Raw genomic sequence first — 21,970 nt, forward strand, 5'->3', positions numbered from 1 at the left:
TCAGGAGGTTTGTGTCCATTCAAAGAGGTACCACTGTGGACGCTGTGATGGTAGGAACAGAGTTGAACATTGATGGATGAAACATCTTTTGGTTATTAAAACTGCTACGCCCAACGTGGGGCTCGAACCCACGACCCTGAGATTAAGAGTCTCATGCTCTACCGACTGAGCTAGCCAGGCCATTCACACCTGAATAAACATGCCTTTCGAAAAAAAAAATAAGGTAAAAAAGAAAGCTAAGTCTATCTTCACAGATTCAGAATGACATCGGAACACAATTGGCCCTTTTTAACTAGTACCTACTCCCCTCGACTTTATCCGACTAAGCTTTTAGGGTTTTCCATGAGGTCGTGCCGCCTGGCACCAGATGGTACAATTTTAGCACCTACTTGGCTAAGTCTACGTTCAAAGATTCACAATGACATCGGAACACAATTGGCCCTTTTTAACTAGTACCTACTCCACTCAACTTGATCCGACTCAGCTTTTAGGGTTTTCCATGAGGTAGTACCGCCTGGCACCAGGTGGTACAATTTTAGCACCTACTTGGCTAACTCTACGTTCAAAGATTCACAATGACATCGGAACACAATTGGTCCTTTTTAACTAGTACCTACTCCACTCAACTTGATCCGACTCAGCTTTTAGGGTTTTCCATGAGGTAGTACCGCCTGGCACCAGGTGGTACAGTTTTAGCACCTACTTGGCTAAGTCTACGTTCAAAGATTCAGAATGACATCGGAACACAATTGGCCCTTTTTAACTAGTACCTACTCCACTCAACTTGATCCGACTCAGCTTTTAGGGTTTTCCATGAGGTAGTACCGCCTGGCACCAGGTGGTAAAATTTTAGCACCTACTTGGCTAACTCTACGTTCAAAGATTCAGAATGACATCGGAACACAATTGGTCCTTTTTGACTAGTACCTACTCCACTCGACTTTATCCGACTAAGCTTTAAGGGTTTTCCATGAGGTAGTACCGCCTGGCACCAGGTGGTACAGTTTTAGCACCTACTTGGGTAAGTCTACGTTCAAAGATTCAGAATAACATCGGAACACAATTGGCCCTTTTTAACTAGTACCTACTCCACTCAACTTGATCCGACTCAGCTTTTAGGGTTTTCCATGAGGTCGTGCCGCCTGGCACCAGATGGTACAATTTTAGCACCTACTTGGCTAAGTCTACGTTCAAAGATTCACAATGACATCGGAACACAATTGGCCCTTTTTAACTAGTACCTACTCCACTCAACTTGATCCGACTCAGCTTTTAGGGTTTTCCATGAGGTAGTACCGCCTGGCACCAGGTGGTACAATTTTAGCACCTACTTGGCTAACTCTACGTTCAAAGATTCACAATGACATCGGAACACAATTGGTCCTTTTTAACTAGTACCTACTCCACTCAACTTGATCCGACTCAGCTTTTAGGGTTTTCCATGAGGTAGTACCGCCTGGCACCAGGTGGTACAGTTTTAGCACCTACTTGGCTAAGTCTACGTTCAAAGATTCAGAATGACATCGGAACACAATTGGCCCTTTTTAACTAGTACCTACTCCACTCAACTTGATCCGACTCAGCTTTTAGGGTTTTCCATGAGGTAGTACCGCCTGGCACCAGGTGGTAAAATTTTAGCACCTACTTGGCTAACTCTACGTTCAAAGATTCAGAATGACATCGGAACACAATTGGTCCTTTTTGACTAGTACCTACTCCACTCGACTTTATCCGACTAAGCTTTTAGGGTTTTCCATGAGGTCGTGCCGCCTGGCACCAGATGGTACAATTTTAGCACCTACTTGGCTAAGTCTACGTTCAAAGATTCACAATGACATCGGAACACAATTGGCCCTTTTTAACTAGTACCTACTCCACTCAACTTGATCCGACTCAGCTTTTAGGGTTTTCCATGAGGTAGTACCGCCTGGCACCAGGTGGTACAGTTTTAGCACCTACTTGGGTAAGTCTACGTTCAAAGATTCAGAATAACATCGGAACACAATTGGCCCTTTTTAACTAGTACCTACTCCACTCAACTTTATCCGACTAAGCTTTTAGGGTTTTCCATGAGGTAGTACCGCCTGGCACCACGTGGTACAATTTTAGCAACTACTTGATCGGGGTCAAGCTGAGTCGAGCCGAAAATTTGACGTCAAGAGACTGCAGGCCACTGATTGGACAGGGAGTGATGTCAGCGGATCAGTTATGAAAGCCACTCCTTCACAAGGACCCGGCAACAGCGACCATACGATTTTATTTATTTTGTGATCGTCCACGAGGTGAATTGCTAGACGCAAAGCCATACACCAAGCAGCAGGCATTCCTTCTCCTCGATGTCCTAAATCATTGTGTCATGTTTGTGTCACATACAAATGATGTCACGGGACTTTTGGACTATTGCTATAGAGACCCCACCCACATTGAGGTGGTAGAAAGAGGCCATGGATCGGTATTGAGATTTTCCTTGTTTTGTTTTAAAATGTAGGGTCATGCTTGTTCAAACGGGGAATACAGAAATGACATGGGCCCACATATCGTTCTTGCACAGGTTTTAGTGTTTTAGAATGATATTGTGCATTTCAGGAGGTTTGTGTCCATTCAAAGAGGTACCACTGTGGACGCTGTGGACGCTGTGATGGTAGGAACAGAGTTGAACATTGATGGATGAAACATCTTTTGGTTATTAAAACTGCTACGCCCAACGTGGGGCTCGAACCCACGACCCTGAGATTAAGAGTCTCATGCTCTACCGACTGAGCTAGCCAGGCCATTCACACCTGAATAAACATGCCTTTCGAAAAAAAAAATAAGGTAAAAAAGAAAGCTAAGTCTATCTTCACAGATTCAGAATGACATCGGAACACAATTGGCCCTTTTTAACTAGTACCTACTCCCCTCGACTTTATCCGACTAAGCTTTTAGGGTTTTCCATGAGGTCGTGCCGCCTGGCACCAGATGGTACAATTTTAGCACCTACTTGGCTAAGTCTACGTTCAAAGATTCACAATGACATCGGAACACAATTGGCCCTTTTTAACTAGTACCTACTCCACTCAACTTGATCCGACTCAGCTTTTAGGGTTTTCCATGAGGTAGTACCGCCTGGCACCAGGTGGTACAATTTTAGCACCTACTTGGCTAACTCTACGTTCAAAGATTCACAATGACATCGGAACACAATTGGTCCTTTTTAACTAGTACCTACTCCACTCAACTTTATCCGACTAAGCTTTTAGGGTTTTCCATGAGGTAGTACCGCCTGGCACCAGGTGGTACAATTTTAGCACCTACTTGGCTAAGTCTACGTTCAAAGATTCAGAATGACATCGGAACACAATTGGCCCTTTTTAACTAGTACCTACTCCACTCAACTTGATCCGACTCAGCTTTTAGGGTTTTCCATGAGGTAGTACCGCCTGGCACCAGGTGGTACAATTTTAGCACCTACTTGGCTAACTCTACGTTCAAAGATTCACAATGACATCGGAACACAATTGGTCCTTTTTAACTAGTACCTACTCCACTCAACTTGATCCGACTCAGCTTTTAGGGTTTTCCATGAGGTAGTACCGCCTGGCACCAGGTGGTACAGTTTTAGCACCTACTTGGCTAAGTCTACGTTCAAAGATTCAGAATGACATCGGAACACAATTGGCCCTTTTTAACTAGTACCTACTCCACTCAACTTGATCCGACTCAGCTTTTAGGGTTTTCCATGAGGTAGTACCGCCTGGCACCAGGTGGTAAAATTTTAGCACCTACTTGGCTAACTCTACGTTCAAAGATTCAGAATGACATCGGAACACAATTGGTCCTTTTTGACTAGTACCTACTCCACTCAACTTGATCCGACTCAGCTTTTAGGGTTTTCCATGAGGTAGTACCGCCTGGCACAAGGTGGTACAATTTTAGCACCTACTTGGCTAACTCTATGTTCAAAGATTCACAATGACATCGGAACACAATTGGTCCTTTTTAACTAGTACCTACTCCACTCAACTTGATCCGACTCAGCTTTTAGGGTTTTCCATGAGGTAGTACCGCCTGGCACCAGGTGGTACAGTTTTAGCACCTACTTGGCTAAGTCTACGTTCAAAGATTCAGAATGACATCGGAACACAATTGGCCCTTTTTAACTAGTACCTACTCCACTCAACTTGATCCGACTCAGCTTTTAGGGTTTTCCATGAGGTCGTGCCGCCTGGCACCAGATGGTACAATTTTAGCACCTACTTGGCTAAGTCTACGTTCAAAGATTCACAATGACATCGGAACACAATTGGCCCTTTTTAACTAGTACCTACTCCACTCAACTTGATCCGACTCAGCTTTTAGGGTTTTCCATGAGGTAGTACCGCCTGGCACCAGGTGGTACAATTTTAGCACCTACTTGGCTAACTCTACGTTCAAAGATTCACAATGACATCGGAACACAATTGGTCCTTTTTAACTAGTACCTACTCCACTCAACTTGATCCGACTCAGCTTTTAGGGTTTTCCATGAGGTAGTACCGCCTGGCACCAGGTGGTACAGTTTTAGCACCTACTTGGCTAAGTCTACGTTCAAAGATTCAGAATGACATCGGAACACAATTGGCCCTTTTTAACTAGTACCTACTCCACTCAACTTGATCCGACTCAGCTTTTAGGGTTTTCCATGAGGTAGTACCGCCTGGCACCAGGTGGTAAAATTTTAGCACCTACTTGGCTAACTCTACGTTCAAAGATTCAGAATGACATCGGAACACAATTGGTCCTTTTTGACTAGTACCTACTCCACTCGACTTTATCCGACTAAGCTTTAAGGGTTTTCCATGAGGTAGTACCGCCTGGCACCAGGTGGTACAGTTTTAGCACCTACTTGGGTAAGTCTACGTTCAAAGATTCAGAATAACATCGGAACACAATTGGCCCTTTTTAACTAGTACCTACTCCACTCAACTTTATCCGACTAAGCTTTTAGGGTTTTCCATGAGGTAGTACCGCCTGGCACCACGTGGTACAATTTTAGCAACTACTTGATCGGGGTCAAGCTGAGTCGAGCCGAAAATTTGACGTCAAGAGACTGCAGGCCACTGATTGGACAGGGAGTGATGTCAGCGGATCAGTTATGAAAGCCACTCCTTCACAAGGACCCGGCAACAGCGACCATACGATTTTATTTATTTTGTGATCGTCCACGAGGTGAATTGCTAGACGCAAAGCCATACACCAAGCAGCAGGCATTCCTTCTCCTCGATGTCCTAAATCATTGTGTCATGTTTGTGTCACATACAAATGATGTCACGGGACTTTTGGACTATTGCTATAGAGACCCCACCCACATTGAGGTGGTAGAAAGAGGCCATGGATCGGTATTGAGATTTTCCTTGTTTTGTTTTAAAATGTAGGGTCATGCTTGTTCAAACGGGGAATACAGAAATGACATGGGCCCACATATCGTTCTTGCACAGGTTTTAGTGTTTTAGAATGATATTGTGCATTTCAGGAGGTTTGTGTCCATTCAAAGAGGTACCACTGTGGACGCTGTGATGGTAGGAACAGAGTTGAACATTGATGGATGAAACATCTTTTGGTTATTAAAACTGCTACGCCCAACGTGGGGCTCGAACCCACGACCCTGAGATTAAGAGTCTCATGCTCTACCGACTGAGCTAGCCAGGCCATTCACACCTGAATAAACATGCCTTTCGAAAAAAAAAATAAGGTAAAAAAGAAAGCTAAGTCTATCTTCACAGATTCAGAATGACATCGGAACACAATTGGCCCTTTTTAACTAGTACCTACTCCCCTCGACTTTATCCGACTAAGCTTTTAGGGTTTTCCATGAGGTCGTGCCGCCTGGCACCAGATGGTACAATTTTAGCACCTACTTGGCTAAGTCTACGTTCAAAGATTCACAATGACATCGGAACACAATTGGCCCTTTTTAACTAGTACCTACTCCACTCAACTTGATCCGACTCAGCTTTTAGGGTTTTCCATGAGGTAGTACCGCCTGGCACCAGGTGGTACAATTTTAGCACCTACTTGGCTAACTCTACGTTCAAAGATTCACAATGACATCGGAACACAATTGGTCCTTTTTAACTAGTACCTACTCCACTCAACTTGATCCGACTCAGCTTTTAGGGTTTTCCATGAGGTAGTACCGCCTGGCACCAGGTGGTACAGTTTTAGCACCTACTTGGCTAAGTCTACGTTCAAAGATTCAGAATGACATCGGAACACAATTGGCCCTTTTTAACTAGTACCTACTCCACTCAACTTGATCCGACTCAGCTTTTAGGGTTTTCCATGAGGTAGTACCGCCTGGCACCACGTGGTAAAATTTTAGCACCTACTTGGCTAACTCTACGTTCAAAGATTCAGAATGACATCGGAACACAATTGGTCCTTTTTGACTAGTACCTACTCCACTCGACTTTATCCGACTAAGCTTTAAGGGTTTTCCATGAGGTAGTACCGCCTGGCACCAGGTGGTACAGTTTTAGCACCTACTTGGGTAAGTCTACGTTCAAAGATTCAGAATAACATCGGAACACAATTGGCCCTTTTTAACTAGTACCTACTCCACTCAACTTTATCCGACTAAGCTTTTAGGGTTTTCCATGAGGTAGTACCGCCTGGCACCACGTGGTACAATTTTAGCAACTACTTGATCGGGGTCAAGCTGAGTCGAGCTGAAAATTTGACGTCAAGAGACTTCAGGCCACTGATTGGACAGGGAGTGATGTCAGCGGATCAGTTATGAAAGCCACTCCTTCACAAGGACCCGGCAACAGCGACCATACGATTTTATTTATTTTGTGATCGTCCACGAGGTGAATTGCTAGACGCAAAGCCATACACCAAGCAGCAGGCATTCCTTCTCCTCGATGTCCTAAATCATTGTGTCATGTTTGTGTCACATACAAATGATGTCACGGGACTTTTGGACTATTGCTATAGAGACCCCACCCACATTGAGGTGGTAGAAAGAGGCCATGGATCGGTATTGAGATTTTCCTTGTTTTGTTTTAAAATGTAGGGTCATGCTTGTTCAAACGGGGAATACAGAAATGACATGGGCCCACATATCGTTCTTGCACAGGTTTTAGTGTTTTAGAATGATATTGTGCATTTCAGGAGGTTTGTGTCCATTCAAAGAGGTACCACTGTGGACGCTGTGATGGTAGGAACAGAGTTGAACATTGATGGATGAAACATCTTTTGGTTATTAAAACTGCTACGCCCAACGTGGGGCTCGAACCCACGACCCTGAGATTAAGAGTCTCATGCTCTACCGACTGAGCTAGCCAGGCCATTCACACCTGAATAAACATGCCTTTCGAAAAAAAAAATAAGGTAAAAAAGAAAGCTAAGTCTATCTTCACAGATTCAGAATGACATCGGAACACAATTGGCCCTTTTTAACTAGTACCTACTCCCCTCGACTTTATCCGACTAAGCTTTTAGGGTTTTCCATGAGGTCGTGCCGCCTGGCACCAGATGGTACAATTTTAGCACCTACTTGGCTAAGTCTACGTTCAAAGATTCACAATGACATCGGAACACAATTGGCCCTTTTTAACTAGTACCTACTCCACTCAACTTGATCCGACTCAGCTTTTAGGGTTTTCCATGAGGTAGTACCGCCTGGCACCAGGTGGTACAATTTTAGCACCTACTTGGCTAACTCTACGTTCAAAGATTCACAATGACATCGGAACACAATTGGTCCTTTTTAACTAGTACCTACTCCACTCAACTTGATCCGACTCAGCTTTTAGGGTTTTCCATGAGGTAGTACCGCCTGGCACCAGGTGGTACAGTTTTAGCACCTACTTGGGTAAGTCTACGTTCAAAGATTCAGAATGACATCGGAACACAATTGGCCCTTTTTAACTAGTACCTACTCCACTCAACTTGATCCGACTCAGCTTTTAGGGTTTTCCATGAGGTAGTACCGCCTGGCACCAGGTGGTACAGTTTTAGCACCTACTTGGCTAAGTCTACGTTCAAAGATTCACAATGACATCGGAACACAATTGGCCCTTTTTAACTAGTACCTACTCCACTCAACTTGATCCGACTCAGCTTTTAGGGTTTTCCATGAGGTAGTACCGCCTGGCACCAGGTGGTACAGTTTTAGCACCTACTTGGGTAAGTCTACGTTCAAAGATTCAGAATAACATCGGAACACAATTGGCCCTTTTTAACTAGTACCTACTCCACTCAACTTTATCCGACTAAGCTTTTAGGGTTTTCCATGAGGTAGTACCGCCTGGCACCACGTGGTACAATTTTAGCAACTACTTGATCGGGGTCAAGCTGAGTCGAGCCGAAAATTTGACGTCAAGAGACTGCAGGCCACTGATTGGACAGGGAGTGATGTCAGCGGATCAGTTATGAAAGCCACTCCTTCACAAGGACCCGGCAACAGCGACCATACGATTTTATTTATTTTGTGATCGTCCACGAGGTGAATTGCTAGACGCAAAGCCATACACCAAGCAGCAGGCATTCCTTCTCCTCGATGTCCTAAATCATTGTGTCATGTTTGTGTCACATACAAATGATGTCACGGGACTTTTGGACTATTGCTATAGAGACCCCACCCACATTGAGGTGGTAGAAAGAGGCCATGGATCGGTATTGAGATTTTCCTTGTTTTGTTTTAAAATGTAGGGTCATGCTTGTTCAAACGGGGAATACAGAAATGACATGGGCCCACATATCGTTCTTGCACAGGTTTTAGTGTTTTAGAATGATATTGTGCATTTCAGGAGGTTTGTGTCCATTCAAAGAGGTACCACTGTGGACGCTGTGATGGTAGGAACAGAGTTGAACATTGATGGATGAAACATCTTTTGGTTATTAAAACTGCTACGCCCAACGTGGGGCTCGAACCCACGACCCTGAGATTAAGAGTCTCATGCTCTACCGACTGAGCTAGCCAGGCCATTCACACCTGAATAAACATGCCTTTCGAAAAAAAAAATAAGGTAAAAAAGAAAGCTAAGTCTATCTTCACAGATTCAGAATGACATCGGAACACAATTGGCCCTTTTTAACTAGTACCTACTCCCCTCGACTTTATCCGACTAAGCTTTTAGGGTTTTCCATGAGGTCGTGCCGCCTGGCACCAGATGGTACAATTTTAGCACCTACTTGGCTAAGTCTACGTTCAAAGATTCACAATGACATCGGAACACAATTGGCCCTTTTTAACTAGTACCTACTCCACTCAACTTGATCCGACTCAGCTTTTAGGGTTTTCCATGAGGTAGTACCGCCTGGCACCAGGTGGTACAATTTTAGCACCTACTTGGCTAACTCTACGTTCAAAGATTCACAATGACATCGGAACACAATTGGTCCTTTTTAACTAGTACCTACTCCACTCAACTTGATCCGACTCAGCTTTTAGGGTTTTCCATGAGGTAGTACCGCCTGGCACCAGGTGGTACAGTTTTAGCACCTACTTGGCTAAGTCTACGTTCAAAGATTCAGAATGACATCGGAACACAATTGGCCCTTTTTAACTAGTACCTACTCCACTCAACTTGATCCGACTCAGCTTTTAGGGTTTTCCATGAGGTAGTACCGCCTGGCACCAGGTGGTAAAATTTTAGCACCTACTTGGCTAACTCTACGTTCAAAGATTCAGAATGACATCGGAACACAATTGGTCCTTTTTGACTAGTACCTACTCCACTCGACTTTATCCGACTAAGCTTTAAGGGTTTTCCATGAGGTAGTACCGCCTGGCACCAGGTGGTACAGTTTTAGCACCTACTTGGGTAAGTCTACGTTCAAAGATTCAGAATAACATCGGAACACAATTGGCCCTTTTTAACTAGTACCTACTCCACTCAACTTGATCCGACTCAGCTTTTAGGGTTTTCCATGAGGTCGTGCCGCCTGGCACCAGATGGTACAATTTTAGCACCTACTTGGCTAAGTCTACGTTCAAAGATTCACAATGACATCGGAACACAATTGGCCCTTTTTAACTAGTACCTACTCCACTCAACTTGATCCGACTCAGCTTTTAGGGTTTTCCATGAGGTAGTACCGCCTGGCACCAGGTGGTACAATTTTAGCACCTACTTGGCTAACTCTACGTTCAAAGATTCACAATGACATCGGAACACAATTGGTCCTTTTTAACTAGTACCTACTCCACTCAACTTGATCCGACTCAGCTTTTAGGGTTTTCCATGAGGTAGTACCGCCTGGCACCAGGTGGTACAGTTTTAGCACCTACTTGGCTAAGTCTACGTTCAAAGATTCAGAATGACATCGGAACACAATTGGCCCTTTTTAACTAGTACCTACTCCACTCAACTTGATCCGACTCAGCTTTTAGGGTTTTCCATGAGGTAGTACCGCCTGGCACCAGGTGGTAAAATTTTAGCACCTACTTGGCTAACTCTACGTTCAAAGATTCAGAATGACATCGGAACACAATTGGTCCTTTTTGACTAGTACCTACTCCACTCGACTTTATCCGACTAAGCTTTTAGGGTTTTCCATGAGGTCGTGCCGCCTGGCACCAGATGGTACAATTTTAGCACCTACTTGGCTAAGTCTACGTTCAAAGATTCACAATGACATCGGAACACAATTGGCCCTTTTTAACTAGTACCTACTCCACTCAACTTGATCCGACTCAGCTTTTAGGGTTTTCCATGAGGTAGTACCGCCTGGCACCAGGTGGTACAGTTTTAGCACCTACTTGGGTAAGTCTACGTTCAAAGATTCAGAATAACATCGGAACACAATTGGCCCTTTTTAACTAGTACCTACTCCACTCAACTTTATCCGACTAAGCTTTTAGGGTTTTCCATGAGGTAGTACCGCCTGGCACCACGTGGTACAATTTTAGCAACTACTTGATCGGGGTCAAGCTGAGTCGAGCCGAAAATTTGACGTCAAGAGACTGCAGGCCACTGATTGGACAGGGAGTGATGTCAGCGGATCAGTTATGAAAGCCACTCCTTCACAAGGACCCGGCAACAGCGACCATACGATTTTATTTATTTTGTGATCGTCCACGAGGTGAATTGCTAGACGCAAAGCCATACACCAAGCAGCAGGCATTCCTTCTCCTCGATGTCCTAAATCATTGTGTCATGTTTGTGTCACATACAAATGATGTCACGGGACTTTTGGACTATTGCTATAGAGACCCCACCCACATTGAGGTGGTAGAAAGAGGCCATGGATCGGTATTGAGATTTTCCTTGTTTTGTTTTAAAATGTAGGGTCATGCTTGTTCAAACGGGGAATACAGAAATGACATGGGCCCACATATCGTTCTTGCACAGGTTTTAGTGTTTTAGAATGATATTGTGCATTTCAGGAGGTTTGTGTCCATTCAAAGAGGTACCACTGTGGACGCTGTGGACGCTGTGATGGTAGGAACAGAGTTGAACATTGATGGATGAAACATCTTTTGGTTATTAAAACTGCTACGCCCAACGTGGGGCTCGAACCCACGACCCTGAGATTAAGAGTCTCATGCTCTACCGACTGAGCTAGCCAGGCCATTCACACCTGAATAAACATGCCTTTCGAAAAAAAAAATAAGGTAAAAAAGAAAGCTAAGTCTATCTTCACAGATTCAGAATGACATCGGAACACAATTGGCCCTTTTTAACTAGTACCTACTCCCCTCGACTTTATCCGACTAAGCTTTTAGGGTTTTCCATGAGGTCGTGCCGCCTGGCACCAGATGGTACAATTTTAGCACCTACTTGGCTAAGTCTACGTTCAAAGATTCACAATGACATCGGAACACAATTGGCCCTTTTTAACTAGTACCTACTCCACTCAACTTGATCCGACTCAGCTTTTAGGGTTTTCCATGAGGTAGTACCGCCTGGCACCAGGTGGTACAATTTTAGCACCTACTTGGCTAACTCTACGTTCAAAGATTCACAATGACATCGGAACACAATTGGTCCTTTTTAACTAGTACCTACTCCACTCAACTTTATCCGACTAAGCTTTTAGGGTTTTCCATGAGGTAGTACCGCCTGGCACCAGGTGGTACAATTTTAGCACCTACTTGGCTAAGTCTACGTTCAAAGATTCAGAATGACATCGGAACACAATTGGCCCTTTTTAACTAGTACCTACTCCACTCAACTTGATCCGACTCAGCTTTTAGGGTTTTCCATGAGGTAGTACCGCCTGGCACCAGGTGGTACAATTTTAGCACCTACTTGGCTAACTCTACGTTCAAAGATTCACAATGACATCGGAACACAATTGGTCCTTTTTAACTAGTACCTACTCCACTCAACTTGATCCGACTCAGCTTTTAGGGTTTTCCATGAGGTAGTACCGCCTGGCACCAGGTGGTACAGTTTTAGCACCTACTTGGCTAAGTCTACGTTCAAAGATTCAGAATGACATCGGAACACAATTGGCCCTTTTTAACTAGTACCTACTCCACTCAACTTGATCCGACTCAGCTTTTAGGGTTTTCCATGAGGTAGTACCGCCTGGCACCAGGTGGTAAAATTTTAGCACCTACTTGGCTAACTCTACGTTCAAAGATTCAGAATGACATCGGAACACAATTGGTCCTTTTTGACTAGTACCTACTCCACTCAACTTGATCCGACTCAGCTTTTAGGGTTTTCCATGAGGTAGTACCGCCTGGCACAAGGTGGTACAATTTTAGCACCTACTTGGCTAACTCTATGTTCAAAGATTCACAATGACATCGGAACACAATTGGTCCTTTTTAACTAGTACCTACTCCACTCAACTTGATCCGACTCAGCTTTTAGGGTTTTCCATGAGGTAGTACCGCCTGGCACCAGGTGGTACAGTTTTAGCACCTACTTGGCTAAGTCTACGTTCAAAGATTCAGAATGACATCGGAACACAATTGGCCCTTTTTAACTAGTACCTACTCCACTCAACTTGATCCGACTCAGCTTTTAGGGTTTTCCATGAGGTCGTGCCGCCTGGCACCAGATGGTACAATTTTAGCACCTACTTGGCTAAGTCTACGTTCAAAGATTCACAATGACATCGGAACACAATTGGCCCTTTTTAACTAGTACCTACTCCACTCAACTTGATCCGACTCAGCTTTTAGGGTTTTCCATGAGGTAGTACCGCCTGGCACCAGGTGGTACAATTTTAGCACCTACTTGGCTAACTCTACGTTCAAAGATTCACAATGACATCGGAACACAATTGGTCCTTTTTAACTAGTACCTACTCCACTCAACTTGATCCGACTCAGCTTTTAGGGTTTTCCATGAGGTAGTACCGCCTGGCACCAGGTGGTACAGTTTTAGCACCTACTTGGCTAAGTCTACGTTCAAAGATTCAGAATGACATCGGAACACAATTGGCCCTTTTTAACTAGTACCTACTCCACTCAACTTGATCCGACTCAGCTTTTAGGGTTTTCCATGAGGTAGTACCGCCTGGCACCAGGTGGTAAAATTTTAGCACCTACTTGGCTAACTCTACGTTCAAAGATTCAGAATGACATCGGAACACAATTGGTCCTTTTTGACTAGTACCTACTCCACTCGACTTTATCCGACTAAGCTTTAAGGGTTTTCCATGAGGTAGTACCGCCTGGCACCAGGTGGTACAGTTTTAGCACCTACTTGGGTAAGTCTACGTTCAAAGATTCAGAATAACATCGGAACACAATTGGCCCTTTTTAACTAGTACCTACTCCACTCAACTTTATCCGACTAAGCTTTTAGGGTTTTCCATGAGGTAGTACCGCCTGGCACCACGTGGTACAATTTTAGCAACTACTTGATCGGGGTCAAGCTGAGTCGAGCCGAAAATTTGACGTCAAGAGACTGCAGGCCACTGATTGGACAGGGAGTGATGTCAGCGGATCAGTTATGAAAGCCACTCCTTCACAAGGACCCGGCAACAGCGACCATACGATTTTATTTATTTTGTGATCGTCCACGAGGTGAATTGCTAGACGCAAAGCCATACACCAAGCAGCAGGCATTCCTTCTCCTCGATGTCCTAAATCATTGTGTCATGTTTGTGTCACATACAAATGATGTCACGGGACTTTTGGACTATTGCTATAGAGACCCCACCCACATTGAGGTGGTAGAAAGAGGCCATGGATCGGTATTGAGATTTTCCTTGTTTTGTTTTAAAATGTAGGGTCATGCTTGTTCAAACGGGGAATACAGAAATGACATGGGCCCACATATCGTTCTTGCACAGGTTTTAGTGTTTTAGAATGATATTGTGCATTTCAGGAGGTTTGTGTCCATTCAAAGAGGTACCACTGTGGACGCTGTGATGGTAGGAACAGAGTTGAACATTGATGGATGAAACATCTTTTGGTTATTAAAACTGCTACGCCCAACGTGGGGCTCGAACCCACGACCCTGAGATTAAGAGTCTCATGCTCTACCGACTGAGCTAGCCAGGCCATTCACACCTGAATAAACATGCCTTTCGAAAAAAAAAATAAGGTAAAAAAGAAAGCTAAGTCTATCTTCACAGATTCAGAATGACATCGGAACACAATTGGCCCTTTTTAACTAGTACCTACTCCCCTCGACTTTATCCGACTAAGCTTTTAGGGTTTTCCATGAGGTCGTGCCGCCTGGCACCAGATGGTACAATTTTAGCACCTACTTGGCTAAGTCTACGTTCAAAGATTCACAATGACATCGGAACACAATTGGCCCTTTTTAACTAGTACCTACTCCACTCAACTTGATCCGACTCAGCTTTTAGGGTTTTCCATGAGGTAGTACCGCCTGGCACCAGGTGGTACAATTTTAGCACCTACTTGGCTAACTCTACGTTCAAAGATTCACAATGACATCGGAACACAATTGGTCCTTTTTAACTAGTACCTACTCCACTCAACTTGATCCGACTCAGCTTTTAGGGTTTTCCATGAGGTAGTACCGCCTGGCACCAGGTGGTACAGTTTTAGCACCTACTTGGCTAAGTCTACGTTCAAAGATTCAGAATGACATCGGAACACAATTGGCCCTTTTTAACTAGTACCTACTCCACTCAACTTGATCCGACTCAGCTTTTAGGGTTTTCCATGAGGTAGTACCGCCTGGCACCACGTGGTAAAATTTTAGCACCTACTTGGCTAACTCTACGTTCAAAGATTCAGAATGACATCGGAACACAATTGGTCCTTTTTGACTAGTACCTACTCCACTCGACTTTATCCGACTAAGCTTTAAGGGTTTTCCATGAGGTAGTACCGCCTGGCACCAGGTGGTACAGTTTTAGCACCTACTTGGGTAAGTCTACGTTCAAAGATTCAGAATAACATCGGAACACAATTGGCCCTTTTTAACTAGTACCTACTCCACTCAACTTTATCCGACTAAGCTTTTAGGGTTTTCCATGAGGTAGTACCGCCTGGCACCACGTGGTACAATTTTAGCAACTACTTGATCGGGGTCAAGCTGAGTCGAGCTGAAAATTTGACGTCAAGAGACTTCAGGCCACTGATTGGACAGGGAGTGATGTCAGCGGATCAGTTATGAAAGCCACTCCTTCACAAGGACCCGGCAACAGCGACCATACGATTTTATTTATTTTGTGATCGTCCACGAGGTGAATTGCTAGACGCAAAGCCATACACCAAGCAGCAGGCATTCCTTCTCCTCGATGTCCTAAATCATTGTGTCATGTTTGTGTCACATACAAATGATGTCACGGGACTTTTGGACTATTGCTATAGAGACCCCACCCACATTGAGGTGGTAGAAAGAGGCCATGGATCGGTATTGAGATTTTCCTTGTTTTGTTTTAAAATGTAGGGTCATGCTTGTTCAAACGGGGAATACAGAAATGACATGGGCCCACATATCGTTCTTGCACAGGTTTTAGTGTTTTAGAATGATATTGTGCATTTCAGGAGGTTTGTGTCCATTCAAAGAGGTACCACTGTGGACGCTGTGATGGTAGGAACAGAGTTGAACATTGATGGATGAAACATCTTTTGGTTATTAAAACTGCTACGCCCAACGTGGGGCTCGAACCCACAACCCTGAGATTAAGAGTCTCATGCTCTACCGACTGAGCTAGCCAGGCCATTCACACCTGAATAAACATGCCTTTCGAAAAAAAAAATAAGGTAAAAAAGAAAGCTAAGTCTATCTTCACAGATTCAGAATGACATCGGAACACAATTGGCCCTTTTTAACTAGTACCTACTCCACTCAACTTTATCCGACTAAGCTTTTAGGGTTTTCCATGAGGTAGTACCGCCTGGCACCACGTGGTACAATTTTAGCAACTACTTGATCGGGGTCAAGCTGAGTCGAGCTGAAAATTTGACGTCAAGAGACTTCAGGCCACTGATTGGACAGGGAGTGATGTCAGCGGATCAGTTATGAAAGCCACTCCTTCACAAGGACCCGGCAACAGCGACCATACGATTTTATTTATTTTGTGATCGTCCACGAGGTGAATTGCTAGACGCAAAGCCATACACCAAGCAGCAGGCATTCCTTCTCCTCGATGTCCTAAATCATTGTGTCATGTTTGTGTCACATACAAATGATGTCACGGGACTTTTGGACTATTGCTATAGAGACCCCACCCACATTGAGGTGGTAGAAAGAGGCCATGGATCGGTATTGAGATTTTCCTTGTTTTGTTTTAAAATGTAGGGTCATGCTTGTTCAAACGGGGAATACAGAAATGACATGGGCCCACATATCGTTCTTGCACAGGTTTTAGTGTTTTAGAATGATATTGTGCATTTCAGGAGGTTTGTGTCCATTCAAAGAGGTACCACTGTGGACGCTGTGATGGTAGGAACAGAGTTGAACATTGATGGATGAAACATGTTTTGGTTATTAAAACTGCTACGCCCAACGTGGGGCTCGAACCCACGACCCTGAGATTAAGAGTCTCATGCTCTACCGACTGAGCTAGCCAGGCCATTCACACCTGAATAAACATGCCTTTCGAAAAAAAAAATAAGGTAAAAAAGAAAGCTAAGTCTATCTTCACAGATTCAGAATGACATCGGAACACAATTGGCCCTTTTTAACTAGTACCTACTCCACTCAACTTTATCCGACTAAGCTTTTAGGGTTTTCCATGAGGTAGTACCGCCTGGCACCACGTGGTACAATTTTAGCAACTACTTGATCGGGGTCAAGCTGAGTCGAGCTGAAAATTTGACGTCAAGAGACTGCAGGCCACTGATTGGACAGGGAGTGATGTCAGCGGATCAGTTATGAAAGCCACTCCTTCACAAGGACCCGGCAACAGCGACCATACGATTTTATTTATTTTGTGATCGTCCACGAGGTGAATTGCTAGACGCAAAGCCATACACCAAGCAGCAGGCATTCCTTCTCCTCGATGTCCTAAATCATTGTGTCATGTTTGTGTCACATACAAATGATGTCACGGGACTTTTGGACTATTGCTATAGAGACCCCACCCACATTGAGGTGGTAGAAAGAGGCCATGGATCGGTATTGAGATATTCCTTGTTTTGTTTTAAAATGTAGGGTCATGCTTGTTCAAACGGGGAATACAGAAATGACATGGGCCCACATATCGTTCTTGCACAGGTTTTAGTGTTTTAGAATGATATTGTGCATTTCAGGAGGTTTGTGTCCATTCAAAGAGGTACCACTGTGGACGCTGTGATGGTAGGAACAGAGTTGAACATTGATGGATGAAACATCTTTTGGTTATTAAAACTGCTACGCCCAACGTGGGGCTCGAACCCACGACCCTGAGATTAAGAGTCTCATGCTCTACCGACTGAGCTAGCCAGGCCATTCACACCTGAATAAACATGCCTTTCGAAAAAAAAAATAAGGTAAAAAAGAAAGCTAGGTCTATCTTCACAGATTCAGAATGACATCGGAACACAATTGGCCCTTTTTAACTAGTACCTACTCCCCTCGACTTTATCCGACTAAGCTTTTAGGGTTTTCCATGAGGTCGTGCCGCCTGGCACCAGATGGTACAATTTTAGCACCTACTTGGCTAAGTCTACGTTCAAAGATTCACAATGACATCGGAACACAATTGGCCCTTTTTAACTAGTACCTACTCCACTCAACTTGATCCGACTCAGCTTTTAGGGTTTTCCATGAGGTAGTACCGCCTGGCACCAGGTGGTACAATTTTAGCACCTACTTGGCTAACTCTACGTTCAAAGATTCACAATGACATCGGAACACAATTGGTCCTTTTTAACTAGTACCTACTCCACTCGACTTGATCCGACTAAGCTTTTAGGGTTTTCCATGAGGTAGTACCGCCTGGCACCAGTTGGTACAGTTTTAGCACCTACTTGGGTAAGTCTACGTTCAAAGATTCAGAATGACATCGGAACACAATTGGCCCTTTTTAACTAGTACCTACTCCACTCAACTTGATCCGACTCAGCTTTTAGGGTTTTCCATGAGGTAGTACCGCCTGGCACCAGGTGGTACAGTTTTAGCACCTACTTGGCTAAGTCTACGTTCAAAGATTCAGAATGACATCGGAACACAATTGGCCCTTTTTAACTAGTACCTACTCCACTCAACTTGATCCGACTCAGCTTTTAGGGTTTTCCATGAGGTAGTACCGCCTGGCACCAGGTGGTAAAATTTTAGCACCTACTTGGCTAACTCTTCGTTCAAAGATTCAGAATGACATCGGAACACAATTGGTCCTTTTTGACTAGTACCTACTCCACTCGACTTTATCCGACTAAGCTTTAAGGGTTTTCCATGAGGTAGTACCGCCTGGCACCAGGTGGTACAGTTTTAGCACCTACTTGGGTAAGTCTACGTTCAAAGATTCAGAATAACATCGGAACACAATTGGCCCTTTTTAACTAGTACCTACTCCACTCGACTTGATCCGACTCAGCTTTTAGGGTTTTCCATGAGGTAGTACCGCCTGGCACCAGGTGGTACAATTTTAGCACCTACTTGGCTAACTCTATCTTCCCAGATTCAGAATGACATCGGAAAACAATTGGTCCTTTTTAACTAGTACCTACTCCACTCAACTTTATCCGACTAAGCTTTTAGGGTTTTCCATGAGGTAGTACCGCCTGGCACCACGTGGTACAATTTTAGCAACTACTTGATCGGGGTCAAGCTGAGTCGAGCCGAAAATTTGACGTCAAGAACTGCAGGCCACTGATTGGACAGGGAGTGATGTTAGCGGATCAGTTATGAAAGCCACTCCTTCACAAGGACCCTGCAACAGCGACCATGCGATTTAATTTATTCTGTGATTGTCCACGAGGTGAATTGCTAGACGCAAAGCCATACACCAAGCAGCAGGTATTCATTCTCCTCGATGTCCTAAATCATTGTGTCATGTTTGTGTCACATACAAATGATGTCACGGGACTTTTGGACTATTGCTATAGAGACCCCACCCACATTGAGGTGGTAGAAAGAGGCCATGGATCGGTATTGAGATTTTCCTTGTTTTGTTTTAAAATGTAGGGTCATGCTTGTTCAAACGGGGAATACAGAAATGACATGGGCCCACATATCGTTCTTGCACAGGTTTTAGTGTTTTAGAATGATATTGTGCATTTCAGGAGGTTTACGTCCATTCAAAGAGGTACCACTGTGGACGCTGTGATGGTAGGAACAGAGTTGAACATTGATGGATGAAACATCTGTTGGTTATTAAAACTGCTACGCCCAACGTGGGGCTCGAACCCACGACCCTGAGATTAAGAGTCTCATGCTCTACCGACTGAGTTAGCCAGGCCATTCACACCTGAGCAAACATGCCTTTCGAAAAAAAAATAAGGTAAAAAACAAAGCTAAGTCTATCTTCACAGATTCAGAATGACATCGGAACACAATTGGCCCTTTTTAACTAGTACCTACTCCACTCAACTTGATCCGACTCAGCTTTTAGGGTTTTCCATGAGGTAGTACCGCCTGGCACCAGGTGGTACAGTTTTAGCACCTACTTGGATAAGTCTACGTTAAAAGATTCAGAATGGCATCGGAACACAATTGGCCCTTTTTAACTAGTAGCTACTCCACTCAACTTGATCCGACTCAGCTTTTAGGGTTTTCCATGAGGTAGTACCGCCTGGCACCAGGTGGTACAGTTTTAGCACCTACTTGGCTAAGTCTACGTTCAAAGATTCACAATGACATCGGAACACAATTGGTCCTTTTTGACTAGTACCTACTCCACTCGACTTGATCCGACTCAGCTTTAAGGGTTTTCCATGAGGTAGTACCGCCTGGCACCAGGTGGTACAGTTTTAGCACCTACTTGGGTAAGTCTACGTTCAAAGATTCAGAATAACATCGGAACACAATTGGCCCTTTTTAACTAGTACCTACTCCACTCAACTTTATCCGACTAAGCTTTTAGGGTTTTCCATGAGGTAGTACCGCCTGGCACCACGTGGTACAATTTTAGCAACTACTTGATCGGGGTCAAGCTGAGTCGAGCCGAAAATTTGACGTCAAGAGACTGCAGGCCACTGATTGGACAGGGAGTGATGTCAGCGGATCAGTTATGAAAGCCACTCCTTCACAAGGACCCGGCAACAGCGACCATACGATTTTATTTATTTTGTGATCGTCCACGAGGTGAATTGCTAGACGCAAAGCCATACACCAAGCAGCAGGCATTCCTTCTCCTCGATGTCCTAAATCATTGTGTCATGTTTGTGTCACATACAAATAATGTCAAGGGACTTTTGGACTATTGCTATAGAGACCCCACCCACATTGAGGTGGTAGAAAGAGGCCATGGATCGGTATTGAGATTTTCCTTGTTTTGTTTTAAAATGTAGGGTCATGCTTGTTCAAACGGGGAATACAGAAATGACATGGGCCCACATATCGTTCTTGCACAGGTTTTAGTGTTTTAGAATGATATTGTGCATTTCAGGAGGTTTGTGTCCATTCAAAGAGGTACCACTGTGGACGCTGTGATGGTAGGAACAGAGTTGAACATTGATGGATGAAACATCTTTTGGTTATTAAAACTGCTACGCCCAACGTGGGGCTCGAACCCACGACCCTGAGATTAAGAGTCTCATGCTCTACCGACTGAGCTAGCCAGGCCATTCACACCTGAATAAACATGCCTTTCGAAAAAAAAAATAAGGTAAAAAAGAAAGCTAAGTCTATCTTCACAGATTCAGAATGACATCGGAACACAATTGGCCCTTTTTAACTAGTACCTACTCCCCTCGACTTTATCCGACTAAGCTTTTAGGGTTTTCCATGAGGTCGTGCCGCCTGGCACCAGATGGTACAATTTTAGCACCTACTTGGCTAAGTCTACGTTCAAAGATTCACAATGACATCGGAACACAATTGGCCCTTTTTAACTAGTACCTACTCCACTCAACTTGATCCGACTCAGCTTTTAGGGTTTTCCATGAGGTAGTACCGCCTGGCACCAGGTGGTACAATTTTAGCACCTACTTGGCTAACTCTACGTTCAAAGATTCACAATGACATCGGAACACAATTGGTCCTTTTTAACTAGTACCTACTCCACTCAACTTGATCCGACTCAGCTTTTAGGGTTTTCCATGAGGTAGTACCGCCTGGCACCAGGTGGTACAGTTTTAGCACCTACTTGGCTAAGTCTACGTTCAAAGATTCAGAATGACATCGGAACACAATTGGCCCTTTTTAACTAGTACCTACTCCACTCAACTTGATCCGACTCAGCTTTTAGGGTTTTCCATGAGGTAGTACCGCCTGGCACCAGGTGGTACAATTTTAGCACCTACTTGGCTAACTCTACGTTCAAAGATTCACAATGACATCGGAACACAATTGGTCCTTTTTAACTAGTACCTACTCCACTCGACTTGATCCGACTAAGCTTTTAGGGTTTTCCATGAGGTAGTACCGCCTGGCACCAGTTGGTACAGTTTTAGCACCTACTTGGGTAAGTCTACGTTCAAAGATTCAGAATGACATCGGAACACAATTGGCCCTTTTTAACTAGTACCTAC

The 21,970-nt window shown here is 44.3% G+C and overlaps 1 protein-coding gene and 12 non-coding genes across 14 annotated transcripts in view; all 13 read right to left on the bottom strand.

The window, feature by feature from the left end:
* The window catches only part of LOC140307486 (alpha-1,3-mannosyl-glycoprotein 4-beta-N-acetylglucosaminyltransferase C-like), a 208,815-nt gene that overhangs the window by 120,666 nt on the left and 66,179 nt on the right, over positions 1-21,970 (bottom strand). The window lies entirely within an intron of this gene.
* Positions 108-180, bottom strand: trnak-cuu (transfer RNA lysine (anticodon CUU)). The gene has a single exon. It is a non-coding gene; the product is annotated as a tRNA-Lys (tRNA).
* trnak-cuu (transfer RNA lysine (anticodon CUU)) lies at positions 2,699-2,771 on the bottom strand. The gene has a single exon. It is a non-coding gene; the product is annotated as a tRNA-Lys (tRNA).
* On the bottom strand, positions 5,595-5,667 carry trnak-cuu (transfer RNA lysine (anticodon CUU)). The gene has a single exon. It is a non-coding gene; the product is annotated as a tRNA-Lys (tRNA).
* trnak-cuu (transfer RNA lysine (anticodon CUU)) lies at positions 7,235-7,307 on the bottom strand. Its single transcript has one exon. It is a non-coding gene; the product is annotated as a tRNA-Lys (tRNA).
* Positions 8,875-8,947, bottom strand: trnak-cuu (transfer RNA lysine (anticodon CUU)). The gene has a single exon. It is a non-coding gene; the product is annotated as a tRNA-Lys (tRNA).
* On the bottom strand, positions 11,466-11,538 carry trnak-cuu (transfer RNA lysine (anticodon CUU)). The gene has a single exon. It is a non-coding gene; the product is annotated as a tRNA-Lys (tRNA).
* Positions 14,362-14,434, bottom strand: trnak-cuu (transfer RNA lysine (anticodon CUU)). Its single transcript has one exon. It is a non-coding gene; the product is annotated as a tRNA-Lys (tRNA).
* trnak-cuu (transfer RNA lysine (anticodon CUU)) lies at positions 16,002-16,074 on the bottom strand. Its single transcript has one exon. It is a non-coding gene; the product is annotated as a tRNA-Lys (tRNA).
* On the bottom strand, positions 16,857-16,929 carry trnak-cuu (transfer RNA lysine (anticodon CUU)). The gene has a single exon. It is a non-coding gene; the product is annotated as a tRNA-Lys (tRNA).
* Positions 17,712-17,784, bottom strand: trnak-cuu (transfer RNA lysine (anticodon CUU)). The gene has a single exon. It is a non-coding gene; the product is annotated as a tRNA-Lys (tRNA).
* On the bottom strand, positions 19,665-19,737 carry trnak-cuu (transfer RNA lysine (anticodon CUU)). Its single transcript has one exon. It is a non-coding gene; the product is annotated as a tRNA-Lys (tRNA).
* Positions 20,990-21,062, bottom strand: trnak-cuu (transfer RNA lysine (anticodon CUU)). Its single transcript has one exon. It is a non-coding gene; the product is annotated as a tRNA-Lys (tRNA).

This window comes from Leuresthes tenuis, unplaced genomic scaffold, assembly GCF_036924035.1.
Source record: "Leuresthes tenuis unplaced genomic scaffold, fLeuTen1.0.hap1 SCAF_5, whole genome shotgun sequence".
Classification (NCBI taxonomy): domain Eukaryota; kingdom Metazoa; phylum Chordata; class Actinopteri; order Atheriniformes; family Atherinopsidae; genus Leuresthes; species Leuresthes tenuis.